Source organism: Panthera tigris, chromosome B2 (assembly GCF_018350195.1).
Source record: "Panthera tigris isolate Pti1 chromosome B2, P.tigris_Pti1_mat1.1, whole genome shotgun sequence".
NCBI lineage: Eukaryota > Metazoa > Chordata > Mammalia > Carnivora > Felidae > Panthera > Panthera tigris.
In genome coordinates this window covers 133,378,504-133,394,945 of record NC_056664.1, presented here as the reverse complement: position 1 = coordinate 133,394,945, position 16,442 = coordinate 133,378,504, and the positions used below count along the sequence as shown (strand labels likewise).

The 16,442-nt window shown below is 42.0% G+C and overlaps 1 protein-coding gene across 2 annotated transcripts in view; it reads right to left on the bottom strand.

The window, feature by feature from the left end:
• The window catches only part of UST (uronyl 2-sulfotransferase), a 301,922-nt gene that overhangs the window by 54,449 nt on the left and 231,031 nt on the right, over positions 1-16,442 (bottom strand). The gene's annotated exons all lie outside the window — the stretch shown is intronic.

Genomic DNA, 16,442 nt, shown 5'->3' with positions numbered 1-16,442 from the left:
GTGGATGTAATTCAGAAACATGGTCCCACTGTCAATGAAATTTGAGTCAGTTGAAGCCACTGTATCTGATATGACTGGGGTAGGTGATTAGATATTATTATTATTTTTTTTTTTAGTTCAAGTTGGGAATCAGAAAAATGTACCACAAACTCTTTTTTTAACAACACTTTCTTTCCCCCCATACCTCTTTGGTTTATATACCAATTAAATAAATTGCACCATTACAGTAACAACTGGAATAAACAGATTCAGCCACAAACACTTTAGCTGAGGACTGGAGTCTACTGTGGGAAGCAGGGGTATACAACTCTCAGAGAGGAATAAACTAGAAGCAAATGGAGTTCATCAGTCCATCCAGCCACGTGTTAAGTGAAGGGTGATGAAGAGTACTTTATTGTGTATGAAAATCCAGTAAAAATGCATGATGTTACACCCAAAATACCTTTCTAAGAAGAATTTGACACAGGGGTATACAGATCTTCCTCAACTTGTGATGCAATTACATCCTAACAGCCCTTTGGAAGTTGAAAATAAGTTTAAAATGCATTGACTACATCTAATCTACCGAATTTCCCAGGTTAGCCTAGCCTCGCCTACATTAAACGTGCTCAGAACACTGACCTTAGCCTGGGCAAAGTCATCTAACACAAAGCTTATTTTATAATAAAGTGCTGAATATCTCATGTAATTTATTGACTGCTGTACTGAAAGTGAAAAACCGAATGGCTGTTGGGTGCAGAATGGTTGGAGGTGCACAGGTTGTGGGCCCTCCTGATCGCGTGGCTGACCGGGGGTGGGGGTGGGGGGGTGGGGTGGTGACAGTGGCTGTTCACTGCTGTCCAGCATCCTGAGAGAGGCTGGTCCTGGTCCAGGAAGAGATCCAGATTCAAAATTCCAAGTATAGTGTTTACTGAATGCAGATCACTTCTACACCATCCTTAAAGTTGAAAAAAATGTAAGTTGAACCATCTAAAGTTGAGGACCATCTATGTAGGGATAGTCATTGCTACAAGATTATTACAACAAAATGTGGCAGGATTTAAATGTTCGTTAATGGGGGATTGATTCCCTGAGAAGTTACGGTGCATTCCTACAGGGAAATATGGGGCAGCTGGCAAGGACAAGGGAAATCTACACGTACTGTTCTGAAAAGTGTCTGTGATGAATTTTCACATGAAAAAAAGCCAATTATAGGACAATATGCAGGTGTAGGACGATATGAAGATAAACACGTATGTTTACATAAACACAAACATATCTAGACGAATAAGTACCAAACTGTTAAAAGTGGTTCTTTCTGGCAATAGATGTAAAAGATGGGAATACGTTGGTTGAACTTGAACTTTATCCTTTTCTGAAATGTTATTTTCAATATAAATGTTGTATATAAAGTATCTTAAGTAAAACATTATTTTACATAAATGCTACTTCTATTGTAATATATGTATTTTACTTTTATCATCAGAAAAAGGAGATTTGCACATTGTAAAACAAATCAAAGCTTGTGGGAGGATGAGTGGGCTTTGCCCTAAGGATGCTCTGACCTCCCTTCCTCCCTTACAGTCTGGGGGACCCCTGGCAGGTGGCATCCCCCAGGGACCCGAGCCTTAGGTCAGAAGGACCCAGTAATTGGGCTGCTGTCTGAAGGAGGGAGCCAGGAACTGGGTGCGGAGCAGAGCACAGGAGATCCCTGGCCAGGGCAGGGATGATCAGAGGTGGAGACTTCACGCCAAAGGGCTGAGTAGGTTGGTGGTGGTTTAGGGGGTGTCGAGAGATGTGTCTCATACACTGTCACCGCCCGCCACCCAGAGACCCGTCTTAATAGGTGGGGCGGGCGACAGAGCCTGCCAAAGCCGCCCAGAGAGTCCACAGCATCCATGCTTCTCCAGAGCTCACTTTACAGTTTCCTTTGAATGAGAGCTGTGTCACTATTTGTTTAGGTGGGAAGTCCATGAGAGCACACACTGTCTGCTCACTGTGTCTCCAGCACTTAGCACCCTGCCTGGAAAAAGCAGGCGTGCAATAAATACTCAGCAAATAGATGAACAAATGGCAGAAGGAAAAAGCCTCGACACACAGCCGGGATGCTGTCCCCGGTGACCCTGGCCTGGAGCTTAACAGGATCAGACGGAGGACGTCAGCATCGGCTGGTGGGGGCGGGAGCAGGGAGGGCTCAGGAGGTGCAGGGGCCTGTGAAGGTCATTTCCCTATTGGAATCCACAAATAACCCTACAAGGTCAATTTATGGGAAGACATAAATTCCTAGTTTAAGAAGTGCCGTTAGCAATTTTTCTTTTCTTAGATCAAGGCATGTCCCGGGGGATTTTAGAGTTCCATTTGAGCCCATTAGAGGTTGATGAATGGTGTTGACCACAACCATCCTATGGAAATGCTATGGGAGGACATAAATAAAAGATGACTCAGGTGTAAGGTCAAAAAAGAGCAGAAAATGAGCTGTGAAGACCCACACATTTAGCTGCCTGCGGCTTAGCCACAGTGACGAGGGACACTTCACCGCAGCTCAAGGACGAGGGGGCCTCAGGAAACTGCTCCTGGCCACTCACACAGTCCACTCTTCCTGGACCTGAGACCCTCCGTGAGTGGCCTTTGGTGTCCAGGGAAACTGAAGGGGACAAGTGTCAACACAGCTGCTCATACAATTTCCTGCGACAGGTGTGACTGACTCCCCAGGACCATTGGGTTTCTCCCCGTGTTAATGGTGTTATCGTTGGTGTTCAGGCTTCTGCCAGCCTGTGTTGTTTGACAGTTGTTTTTATTTTTATTTTATTACTTTTTTATGGTCACCCTTTTATACAGGAGTTGTGTGTGTGTATGTATATATACACATACATATATGTATATATACGTATATACACATACATATATGTATATATATGTATATATACACATATATATGTATATATATGTATATATACACACATATATACATATATATGTGTATACACACACAATTATTTCAGGATAAGGTTGCTTTAAATCGCGTTCCTCTTTATTGAAGCTTGACAGCTTTGCTCTAAGATGGTCATCATGGTGATGACGTTAGCTAAGCGGGCCAGCACTTGCCCTGATTTGTTCATCCGGTGCCTGGATGCTGGCAGATACCACGGGCTCCCACAGCGCCCTCCTCTGCTCACGTCTTGCCCTCTTTTAAGATTGGGTCTGAACATAAGTCCCTACTCTGCTCATGTTCTCACATTATTAGGGAAATGAGACATTATAAGTGAACATCCCAGATAACTACGAGAATCCTTTTTGTGGTCAAAACTGCCAAAAAAAATTAGACCAATTTTGGTGAAACTTACTCTAAACTGTACTATTTGAAAAAACATACGCTTATACCATCTAGGGATTTGTGTGTGTGTGGGGGGGGGGGCGGTGGTGTTACAGGGAAACCATCTTTTATTGATTTCCTCCTGTAACCTTTCACAGGACGGATTGTGATGAACAACACTCACCTTCTGAGTGCCAACAGGGCCCCTTTGACAGGAAAGGCCAGTCACGACATCCAGACCCCAGAGTTATTCCTGATCTCTCTCTCTACACCCAGCTCCGCATCCACTCGATTGCCCAGCCCTGCACCAGTTTCCTAATCTGCACTCTTCTACCCGTTACACCCTACGGCCCCCGTTCTGCGCCTCTCCAGTTAGAATCTCCTCTTCCCCTGCCCTCCCCCCACACGCATTCTCCGCAGGGCTGTCCCAGCAACCGAGTGCATTGATCCATGCCACTCCCCTGTTCAAAAACTTTCAATGGCTCTTATTGACAACACAGTTAGGGCACCTGGTAAAAATGCTAATTCCCTGGCCCTACCAGCAGCATGTGTGACACGATGGGTTTGTCTGGGATCGGGCTAGGAATCTGTACTTTAGAGAACCTCTGATGATTTTGAGAAGAGGTCACTCTTCATGAGCCGCCAACACCATGCCATTAGCGAATTCCACGCCTTCGTTCACCCATCTTCCTTTGCCTGGAATCTCTTTCTCCCTCGTCCCCTGGTCCCAACAGCAGGCCCATGTTTTGCAGCTGTTGCTGGCAGGGTGAGTATTAGCACACTAGAATCCACCTAGGCTTGTCACTCAGGTCAAGAGAATGAAGGTGGCCTTGACCATGGCTCGTTTCCATCCCGGCTCTTCACTGCCAGCCACACTGGGTAGGTGGGGCCGTCCAGCACAGCACGTCCTCCTCACCGTTGGCTAGAGCCCCAAAAGTCCCCACAGCCGGGTCTGCTCCCACCATGCCCTGCTGGTGGCCAGAGATCCGCTCTATGTAGAAGGACTCTGTAACAATGCCCACAGAGGGGTTCCCATCTGGACGGAGTGCCACTTGGTGTCCCAAAGTGAGGTTCTCCCCTCCCCCTTGCAGGGGCTCTTGCCTGTACTACCACTTGTGCCCTCCGCACTTGGGCTTGCTCTTGGGCCGCACTTGGGCATGCCCACCCACGCTCCCCTGCCCTGCTTCCTTCTCCTCGCCCCGTACGGCCATGCTCCTGCAGGCCTCATGCCTGCTTCCAACCGAGACAGAAAGCTGCCTGTTTATTTCTGTGCAGAGAGAGGACTTAAATGCTTCCTCTCCTGGTTGTAGTTTTGGAAAGAGTGGAAGGATTGAAATCCCAGGTGGAGTTAATCTTATCACAAAGGGTGAATTTAGAGACAATTCATCTTTTATTTATTCTTTTATAAGGCAGCACCTTGTCTAAAAACTACTGAATTGAAAAAAGACTTTTTGGTGTTCTTATATAGTTCCTTGCCGATGACACTGGCTTTGTCTGTATGGTCTCAGAGGTTAGAAGAAAGAATTTCTGATGCTTTTAGCAGCAGAAACCTTGAGAGGCCACAGGCAAAGCTGCCCAAATGAGGTAAAGGAAATTTGGGTTTCGGCCTCAGCCTGGCGATTAGTAAGTTGGGTGTCTTTAGATAGATTATGCTGTCTTGAGCCTCAGTTTCCCCACGTGCATAACTTGGGGCTGAGCCATATAATCTCAGTCCATGAAACCATATTAATGGCCCTGGTGCCTCAAATTAACTAACTTTTAAGAATAGTGTTGTAATCTGAACATCTAGAAAAAGTGGTAACTTTTTTTATTCCAAAATTGACGCATTTATAAAAGGCTTTCACTCAGCATTTACCATATAAACGTCTCACCTTCAGGGAAGGCAGAGGGGGGAAAGGACCAGGGCTGGTACCAGAGACACCTCAGTTCACATCTAGGCTGTACCAATTAGTAATTGTGGAGTCTAGCAAATGTCTACTACTTAGAGGCTCAATGTGCTCATCTGTAAAATGGGGATGATAATACCTGCATTACTCTTTCCTTCGATTAGAAATCACGTACGCAAATTATTTTTCCTGCCACCCAACTTTTTCGACTATCCCATCTTCATCACATCGGTAGCATCTCAATTCCTCTTTCCCTTAGCTTATATTTAAACACATCATGACTGGTGATTGCAATAGTTTTAAAAACAGAGACATCAGCTAACTCACGGAGAAAACACAGAGGGGAAAAACAAACAAGGAAATATGAAACGTGCTATTTGTGGCAAGCCAAAATAACAACACGATTTGATGGAAAAACAAAACAGTATTATGCAATTACTTCTCATGACATCTCCTCTTACTCCGTACATGAAACAATGTAATAATACCATGCCCAAGAAAAGCGCTTTTTCCGTGTGGGTTAAAATCAAACTGGGAGCCAGTCTTGACACTTTAAGCACACAGATATCAGGAAGAAGTTGAAGGGTGAAGTAAAAGACACAACAAAGGACACCTTCCTGTGCTGGATGTGGCTTCCAACATGGCCACGTTGGAAGTGGGACAGAGAAAAATGACTGAGTGTCAGTCACCGTGGAAGCACTCCCTGAATCCTTGACCTGTAGACAGACCACGGTAATCAGATCACGCACTTAATGGTTTAGTCAATTTAGAGAAATGGAAAGGATGTGGTCTAAGCTAACTTTTATTGTACCCTACATTCTTCCCTGTAAGCCTTTTTAAGCCTTATCAAGAAATTTGAACCAGAACCAGAAGAGTCGAGGAAGACTTTTTAGTGAGGCTTAATGGAGTTGGACGTGGCAGATGGCCAGGCACCAACGTTCTCTCGTTCTGTGCTCATGCCAGGCGTGAATTTCTGATGACACGCTCTTTCTAGTAGTGATGGGAAGTACCGTCAGAATCCTTCTCAACAGAGTCCACCTCCCAGGATCAAGCAGAGTAGCACTTTGCTCCCCCTGTTACCAGCACGGCATGTGACGCTGGATGGATAACACCTATGGCGTTTTGGTGGCTTTGTGGCCCTGGACCCCACTTCTCGGTCTGTCGCTGTGTATCTGGTTGCAGGATGGCAGGCCAAGGATTGTGGGTGAGTATAAGTCTGCATTTATTTTAGCCAATAACCATATTCACTGGGGGCTCTAGTCCAGTGGAGCTCCTGAAACTGAAACAATTACAGACATAAGGGATAAAATATTTTTTGAAGCCCTCCATTTGGACTGCAAGCTCGTGAATTTCAGGTTTCTACTGCACTAAACTCAAGAAGAAAAAGTAGTCACGGTTTTATCCTGAACTGTTTTAAGATGAGGATCCATCCGTTATCTAGGTCAGTTTTCACTCGATTTCAATGGACCCTTTTCAGGTAGCCGCAACAAAATTTACTGAGCGCTCGTGATGACTGCGCGTAGGATCCTGTACAGGCAGTAAGTGCTGCTTTCCAGAAATGTCTTTGCACTTCTTCTGTCTACGCACAGTGTTATTAAAACAAGGAACCATGGTCTTTGAGATCAAGGAGTTGTGATGCTTATCAGAGATATGGTGACCACAATCACTATGATTTCCTAACGAGCTGAAAAATTTGGGGCGTTTATACAAATAAAAACGACAACACTCAGAATGAGCCCAGCTGACAAAGACTTTCTATTTTTATAGCAAAATATTTATCGTGGTATTGTTTGTAAGATCAAAAACAATGATAAACTCTTCAAACATGGAAACTGGGCAAGCTATAACATATCTAATTGTAGAAGAGTTGCAGTCATTTAAAATATTTACAGAGCATAGGTAACAATAAGAAAAATGTACATGTGAGAAACGTAATGACCCACATTTTAAGAACAGACTACAAAGATGCGGCCCAAAAGTTTTAACAAAGGTTGGGTGTGAAATGGTGGAGCCGTGTATTTCCCTCCTCTTTTTCTTTTCTAGTCTTAAAATCTAATTCACCTGACATTTTCTACTTGAAAAAAGGTTTTCAGTTTTTGTTAAAGTAATACATGCACCCCCAAAACCCGTTAATAAAAAGTTTGAAATGAAAAGTATCTCTTGTTCTCTCCTTCTCAGTTGTACTTGGCAGAGCTAACAATACCATTTAACTAGACTCCTATGTCTTACTATAGCTTGGTTTACTCCCTTGTTTTGCTGGAGCACATCTTCAAGCAACTTTTTTGCTCTGCTGTTTTCTAGCTTACAGTGTTGCTGTAAAGAATTTATTGTTGGTAACATTCGCAATACTTTGTAGGTGATTGTGTGCACGCGCGCGTGTGTGTGTGTGTGTGTGTACGTTTAAATAATATTCTCTCCTTGGTTTTCTCAATTCTTTAATTTTAGATTTCTTTGTAGTTGGATTGTGGACCTTGCCTGATCCAATAAGAGACACTTATTCTTTCATTTTTTTTCTTATTCTTTGTTTTTTTTTTGCTTTTCTTCAAGGCAATTTCCTTTATTTTATCTTCCATATCCTTCTATGAAATTTTTTATTGCAAAAGTCATATTTTAATGTCTAAGAATTCTTTCTTGATACACCCTGATTTTTTATGTCATTTGCTCTTTTTATTTGTTTTTAATTTTTTTTTACGTTTATTTCTTTTTGAGAGACAGAGAAAAGCAGACCACAAGTGGGGGGAGGGGTAGACAGAGAGAGAGACACAGAATCCGAAGCAGGCTCCACGCTCTGAGCCGTCAGCACAGAGCCCCACGCGGGGCTTGATCTCACGAACTGCAAGATCACGACCTGAGCCGGAGTCAGACGCTTAAACGACTGAGCCACCCAGGTGCCCCGCTCTTTTTATTGATGTAATATTTTCTCGAATCTGAGGAAACTAAGAAGAGTTCTCTTTGAAAGCCTACCTTTTTCCTGAAATTTCCATCTCCTTCAGGGTTATACTTTCTGCTTGATTATTTCAGCTCCTCTCTTACAAGGTGTAGCCTTTTCTAAAATATCTACGGAGCTTTGCTTGTCCATGCATATTTAACAACGAGTCAGTAAACACTGATGGAGAACTGTGTGCCATTGGGAGGGTTTCTCAATCGGTGGGCTTCATCATTTTGCTGAGGGTTACTTAATTGCCAGATGGGTAGTGGGAGAGTCTTTGTCCTGGGGACATTCACATTCTTTGGGACACATTTCACCTGGGACACAGTTGCTGGACGTTCCCACATGGGAGTGGGCAAAGGGTTACTCTTCCACATGGAGATCTCCGGTCAATCCCTGTTGTTAGCCTCTTGCCCTGTAGTCACTCTCAATTGTGCCTGGCACTTCCACACAAGGCCCCGGGGCTCAGGCAGACTGGATTATTATTCAGCTGTCTTTCCTACTCTGAATGCACTCCTGGCTGTGGTCTCCTTGGTCCCACTTCACTTACCAATATTCTATTTGCTCTCCTATGTATTTGTTCAAGCATAACATCCTGTTGTTCTCCCCATTGTTGTGTGTCTGACCTTTAAAAATTCTCTTAGTACCTATCAGCTGAATGAGGTCTTGGGAGAGAATTAAATGGTGTGATCCACTGTCTTCTTGAACTGAAAAGCAAGGGCTAGTTTCCTCAGCCCCAGGCTCATGCTCCATTACTAATGCATAGATGAAGAAACTGAAATAAAATATACGCCAAAGAAAACTCAACTTCAGATATCTAATACTTTACAAATACCAATTTCAAGTCCTTGTTACTTTAAGATACTATGTTTTGATTCAAATATTAATGCAACATTTTACATGTTAAGATGCCCATAAATATCAAATATGCTTTAGTTTTGCGACATAAATTCCTGCCTTTGTGGGAGATTTCTCTTTTTGTCCTCAAGCCTATGGCAAACTGACAGAAAAGTCTCCTCTCGCTAAATAAGGAAACTCATCAACTGCACAGCAAGGCACCCTGACCAGCAGCAATGTTGTTGCACTGACAGTTTATGTCATCTCATAAAGAAATCGAGATGCAAATTTAAACAAAAGTTTGTCGGTAAGGGCAACATGAGAAGACACAGACTCACTACATGGCTCTGGGCTCTCTCTGCACCTTAAAAAGTGAAATTACAAATAATAATGTAAGAAAGCAGCAGCGAGGAAGCACCTGGCTTCTGACCTTTTAGGCTCCCCTGGTTTTTAGGACTGGGGACACTGGCATCTCTCTCCGACAGCCAAGAAAAATCTTCCTGTCTCAAATGCAAAGCCTGGAATGCCATCTCGACCACTTTCCAAAATGTTTACAAAAACACCAGTCGAACGCATGAAATCAACCATCACTTTGTGATAAAACTCCAGGTAAGAGGAACAACCTGTCCATTCTCTCTGCAGGGACTTGAGCTTCCTGACAATTGCTGAGAGAAGGCGATAGGATAATAATCAAAGGGACTACCATAGGGGCCGCCTGGGTGGCTCAGTCGGTTGAGCGTCTGACTTCGGCTCAGGTCACGATCTCGCGGTCCGTGAGTTCAAGCCCCGTGTCAGGCTCTGTGCTGACAGCTCAGAGCCTGGAGCCTGTTTCAGATTCTGTGTCTCCCTCTCTCTCTGACCCTGCCCCGTTCATGCTGTCTCTCCCTGTCTCAAAAATAAATAAACGTTAAAAAAAAAAATTCAAAGGGACTACTATAGACAGATGCTAGCAGACAGTGAATGCTCATGCCATGTCCACATAGAGACAACGCTGACTCTACAGGTGTGGAAGGTGGCGAAGTTGCAGGATGGAGGGTCAGAGAAATGTTTATGGCATAGGATTAGTGACAGAAAGGCTTGCTGTGAGTAGATTGCAGGCCGTGGCCCTGACCAATTATTTTCAGTTGGTCCCCAAAATTCATGGGCCACGGTGGGGCCAATTGAGGCCATCCTCTTAGGTTTGTGGAAATAATTGGGCTCAGACAGGGAGCTGAGCCGGGCACAATATCACAAAGGATCACAGCCACCCTCAGGTCTGCCTTCCTCCCTCTTCCAATATGTCACCTTACTGGGTGTGGTCACGTTTGTGGGAAACATCATAGCTGTGTTCCCCCATCCCCTTGAGGGCCTTTCACCTCCCTAGAGGTACTGGGTACTCTCAAGCCCTCTCTGGCTTCCTCCCTGACTCCTACCTATCCAAAATGGCTAACAGCTCAGAGTCTAGCAGAAACAATCTCGTAAATTAATGCACACAGAGGTATAAATGAGTGCTTCCCAGAAATATTTGCAGAGGTATAAATGTGCTTCCCAGAAATATTTGCATTTCAATGGGGGGACAATCATTTAGCCCAAAGAATTAAGGTTCTAATGCTTATTTGTTTTTGAGAGAAAGAGAGCACAAGCAGGGCAGGGGAGGAGAGAGGGGGACAGAGGTTCCAAAGCAGGGTCTGGGCTGACAGCAGCGAGCCTGATGTGGGGCTCAAACTCGCGAACTTTGAGATCATGACCTGAGACAAAGTCAGATGTTCAACCAACTAAGCCACCCAGGTGTCTCCCAAAGAATTAAGGGTCTAATGGTGAGGGAGCAAAGGAGGAGGAGGAGGAGGAGGAGGAGGAGGAGGAGGAGGAGGAGGAGGAGGAGGAGGAGGGAGGACTACCCAACCGATGTTAACAAGGGGAAGAATAGGTTTCTTGTGTGCAACAGTGTTAAATACTATGTAGTATCTATACTCCAAATACCAAAAATATCTTTTAAAGCACATGGCAATTTTTTAAACAAGATTTTAAAATTTGTTGTAATTTTGGTCTATCGTGTCGATATCAAGTATTTCCAGCAAAACACGTCAATTTCTTGGTCATTTTAGTCTCCATTATCCGTTGTGAATGAATAGAGGCCCTTTGAGCCTATAAAAAGCTGGGACACCAACCACGCCTTCAGGAGGGCGCACGGCACACAGGTGGGGTGCCGGGCAGGCTTCCTGAATGCAACTCTCTGAACCTTCTGAAAGCCACACCTGCTTGGTCCGATGCCGTTCCAGGCTCCAGGGCAGGAAACGCTGCCAACTAAGCTGAACTTTGCCAGATTGTGTGGTTATTTTATTAGGTGAATAAATGTCTACAGATTCTAGTGCAAAAACACTGGGCCCAACCCAGTTTTGTACAAACATTTTCAGCACTAAAAGTGGAATACATTATCAGGCACCAGTTCTCATAATTATAGTTTTTTTGGCTAACAATCATTTTCCTTCTCTGTACATAGAGTGTCTGGAATATTTGCACAAAGAATGTCTTTACGCAGAGGTTAGCCCCTGTAGGATTTACTTAAGAAACCACTGGACATCCTAAATTTTATACAAGTGAGACATCTTGAGAGTCCCATCTTGACAAAAAATTGGGGGTATAAATTTTATGGGGTCATAAATTAAGAGGACTGAATCCAGTGATTAGTTGAAGGAATACTGAGAAAAAAGGTAGAGGTGGGTTATCATTTTTTTTAATGCTATATGGTTAGAAATGAAACAAAGATAAATTTTTCCTGGAATTCTAATTTAAAATTTTCCATTAGAATTTGCTTACATAGTTTATATCTCTGATGCCACAATATGGTCTAATACAATTTTATTTCAGGGATTTTTAATTTGGGGGTAGCTCAAAATTGGTTGTTCATTGTCTTTAAACAATTCAAACCCAAACCTTCCATAAACCAATGCCAAGATTCTTTAATTACATTATGAATTAAGTATCTACTATTTTTAAGGTATCATATTAAGTACTCTGGCCCCAAGTAGATGACAAATAATTGTGTCTGTCTTCCTTTATTTGTAGCTTATAATACGTCCTCTTACTAACATTTATATAGAATTTCTTCTTAGTAGTTCATTTCCTTTATTTGTATGTGGTGTTTCTCTTCATTAATGCCTTTGCCTTATATTAAAATTTGTCTTATAAACTTTCCTTTAGTACTTAAATGGTGACCTTCTCCATCCCATTATTTTGAGCCTATTTTCAATAGGTGAACAAATTTAATCATTTGTCTCTAGTAGGATTATTGATGTACTTAGATTTGCTTCTACATATTCCTTCGCGTTTTCTGTTTGCTATTCTTTTTCTCTTCTCATGTCTTCTGTTGGTTTAATAAAGATCTTAATAATACCCTTTGCCTTTCCTCTGCTGCTTTAGAATTAAAGGCTACATTTTTATTATTTTCATGATTACCTTTACATTTTTAATATTCTGAGAATTCTTTTCCCCAAATGTATGGTTCTGACAGCTTTACAAATAATACCGTAACGTAAAATACTTTCGTTACTCGGGAGGCTTTGAGGAGGGGTGCAGAATTTTAAAAATTCATTCATATATATATATACATGGATGGCCAGAAAGATGAACAGTCACCTAAAGTTTTTAATATTCAAATTTAACTAGAAAAAAGTTTTCTAATAAGGTCTGAGGTAATTTTTTTTCCCCATGGCTTAATTTATGACATTCCTTGGGGGCAGAACTCCTGTCCGCCACAACTGAGCATGGCCCAAGCCAGTCATGAGACTGCAGATGCTGCTCAGGGACCCAGTCACCCTGCCAGTGCTGTCACTGGGCAGGCTGACAGCACCGATGTCGGTCCCACTGCCTCCCATGCCCGCAAAATCTGAAGTAATTTAATTTGTTTATAGCCCTCCCAAATCTGGAAGGATCTTAGCACTTTTAACTATCTGTGAAACACCATACACCCATCTTATCAATGCTATCTAATTCAACACTTTTTAACACACCCCCAAAACTTGTAGCACTTAGTATTGAACTCATTTGCCAACATCTTTTAATCAATGGCTATTTTCATCTTTTAATCATTGGCTATTTAATCAATGGCTATCACTCTTTTAATCAATGCTACACCTTCCCTACTTTTCTCTATGGAGAAAAGTATGGAGAAATCCATCTTTTAATAGAGCTTTCAGTGAAGTCTGTAAGTGGTAAACTACCTTTCTACGTCCAAAAAAGTCTATACACTGATTGTTTCACTGGGTATAAAATTCTACTTCGACACTTTCCCTTAGCTCTTTGGAGATACTACTCTACTGTTATCTGGCAGCTATTGTTGCTGATGAGAAATCTGTCACTAGCTTAATTATGTTTCCTTCATTGGTCATCTGCTTTTCTGATTTTTCCTTAACATCCTCTATTGTCATTCTAAAGTATTTGGGGGTAAATTTAACTTTGTTTATGCTGGTCAGTATTTGTGGTGCACTTTTAGTCTGAAGAATCGCATCTCCAATTTTAGAATATCCTATCCTTCAATTGCTTCAAATATTTCTTGTCTACCATCCTCTTTTTCTGGAGCTATTGAATAACTACTGGAATATGACAAGCTCTTTCCCATATCTCTTAACTGTTCTTTATCTATGTATCTATCTATGTATCCTTGTATCTATCTATCATCTATCTATCTTCTATCTCTCTGAATTGCATTTTGGTCAGCTCCTCTTGCCAACTTTTTAATTCATAAAATTTCTCTTTAACTCTACACAGTTTAAAGTTTATTTCATTTCTTAAATTTTTATTTTTAATGACCATATTTTCAAGATTTATAATTAACTCTTTTTTAATATACTCATGTTCTTGTTTCATATTTTTGTTGCATAATTTCCTATTTTTTAATGCAAGTTATTCATTCTTTTATCTTTTCAAACATACCAGGCACAATTATTTCTAAGTCTTTGTCAGATTGTTCCTGAAAGCCATCTGGAGTGAAATCATGTTTCAATAGATTTTGCTGCCTGTCTCTTTTGGTATTAGATTTTCTCTCATGTCCTTAGGATGTCTGGCCTGCAGGATCATTTTTGTTGGTTGGTTGGTTGGTTGGTTGGTTGGTTATGTACGTAAGTATATATGTTTTTTATTTTCCTGCAGGCTCATTTTGAATGGGAGGTTTGCTCTCATTCTTGGTCTCTCTTTCTTTCCCCTCCCTTCCTCCTCTCCCTGTTTCTTTTTTCCTCCCTCCCTCTTTTTTCCTCCCTCCCTCTTTTTTCCTCCCTCCCTACTTCTGTCATTCCCTAGTGGTTTTGTAGTTACTACCATCTGAACTCCTGAGCACTTACCCCAGAAACAGGTCACACTTGTACTTCTCATCTTATGGGAACAATGGGGATACTACAGATCTGGTTACCAAACAGAAAGAATTTGGTTCACTTCCTACTTGTGAGGTTATAGCTTTGTTTTCCCACCTCTCTCTTTCTATAAACTCTTAACAAGGCCACAGCTGCAGCAATAGGTCAGCAAGTCATTTTGTTCAGCTTTCTTTGCTTGAGGGAAGGGGAAGTGTGGTTCCCCATCTCAAGCCCTAGGTCAAATCTCTGACCTCGTTCTGGTCCCATCTTGACAGGGGTGCATTTAGTCTCCTTGACTTTTCAGGAGCCCAATTTCTGGCTGTCACTGCCTGATTCTGGATCGAGCCCAGCTGGCCTGTAGCTTCACCACTGCTTACTACTCTGTTATTGCTCCAGGCATGGGTAAGCTCTTATTTTCTAACTTGGTAAATACGTTGGACTTCCTTCTTTTAATATTCTATCTATCGCCAGAAAAGAATAATGAACACAGAGGCGTGGGCAATCTCAAGTATGGGAAGTGCGACTTGTTAAGTCAGAGGAAAGAAGCTTGGTGACATGTCAAATCTGTGCCAAAGCAAGGTCACATGTTTATTGACACGTGGTAATTTCTGCTTCATGAGTATGTGAGAGAACATAAGGCCAATATACAGTTTCAGCCAGACATCAAACAGTGTGATTCCCAAGGATTCTTCCTACAGACCTTGTAAGATATTAATATATCGCACTAGGGTCTTTATTATTACACTGTTGCTTTTAATCTTTTAGTTGCTTCAAGTGTGTTGCAAACGTTCCCATATTTGAAGTATGCCATGAATGCAAAAAATATATAATATTTGTTCTCTACATATTTTTATTAGTAGTATAGAGTCTCTAAACTTCTGGAAGAAAAGCTTCATGTATTCTCTCTGCATTATGGTACCCACCCAGGGCCAAGCAGGTGCTTTCTTATAGCTCCTAAAAGTGCCTTTGAAGATAATGAAATTTTAATTTGAATTGTGCTATGCCCAGCAAATCACCATGGGAAGCTGATTAAAGCTTTCAGAGGATGGCACTGGTTTTTAATAAACAACATCATAAAAAGTTCACCACTAGAGTGAAATCCAGAATACAAGTACTAATACATTTAAATGATATTGTAGATAAAGATACATCATTATGGATGCTTTTTTGAGTAGACATCTGTATGACTGAAATGCTATTCAATGACCTATAACCCTTTTCCCTGCTAGAAAAAGTGCATTTCAGATGTGGACTCCACTTAGAGGAATAATGACTTTGAGATTTTGTGGTTCTAGTTTCCAAGGCCCAGGAAGAGCCATGTGGATGGGCCTTTGCCACCAGCAGCTCTGCTGTGACCTCTGGAAGTGTTCTCTCGGTGAACCAGGCACACACTGGCCTCCCGAGCCCAGGGCTCTTCTGCCTGGTGAGTGGCAGAAGCCCTTCCAGAAGAAGACTATACTGATTACATTTGTAAGTTCAGAGTCAATGGGACTATCTGTCCTTCTAATATGACTAATATTGAGGTGCTAATATAAGCAGAAGGTCTAGTTTATGGAGAGACTCAACCCCTCCTTCCTACCTAGCCACATAGAAAAAAAAAAAAAAGCCTCATCGTTTTGAGGCTTTCTGTAGGTAGTATGATATCATTTCAATGGATTGCCAGTGGATCCTATTGGGTCTACGATTTTACCATTCTAGATCTTAAAACCCTAGAAATGCATTTTAACTTTTGACTGCTCTCTCTATAACACCAGAAGGAAAATATGCCAGAGATCAGACGAACCACTGTAGATTTTACTTAAAAGTTGAATTATGAAGTGAAGAGAAACACATCATTTGAGTCAAATCTGTTCATTTCACCCGTTAAAAGAAGCACGAGGAGTAGGCTTAGGTCTCAACACGGTTTAGTATTTCCTAGAGGCTGTACCAAACAGAAAGCTCAGGCATGCACAGATCTTCTCAACCAGCACGAAACTTTGTGAGTTTAAGAATGGCAAGAATCCCTGAGAGACCAAGCATGTTCTTCAAGGATTCTATACCATAAAAATTATTTATGACCCATTTGGGCCACACAAGTTTTAAAAAGCATAGAAACTGTCTTCACAGAATTTGGATGATTTTGCCTTCCCAGCTGAAGAGCTTCCGAATTCCTTTCTCTTTATTTCACGTCCAGG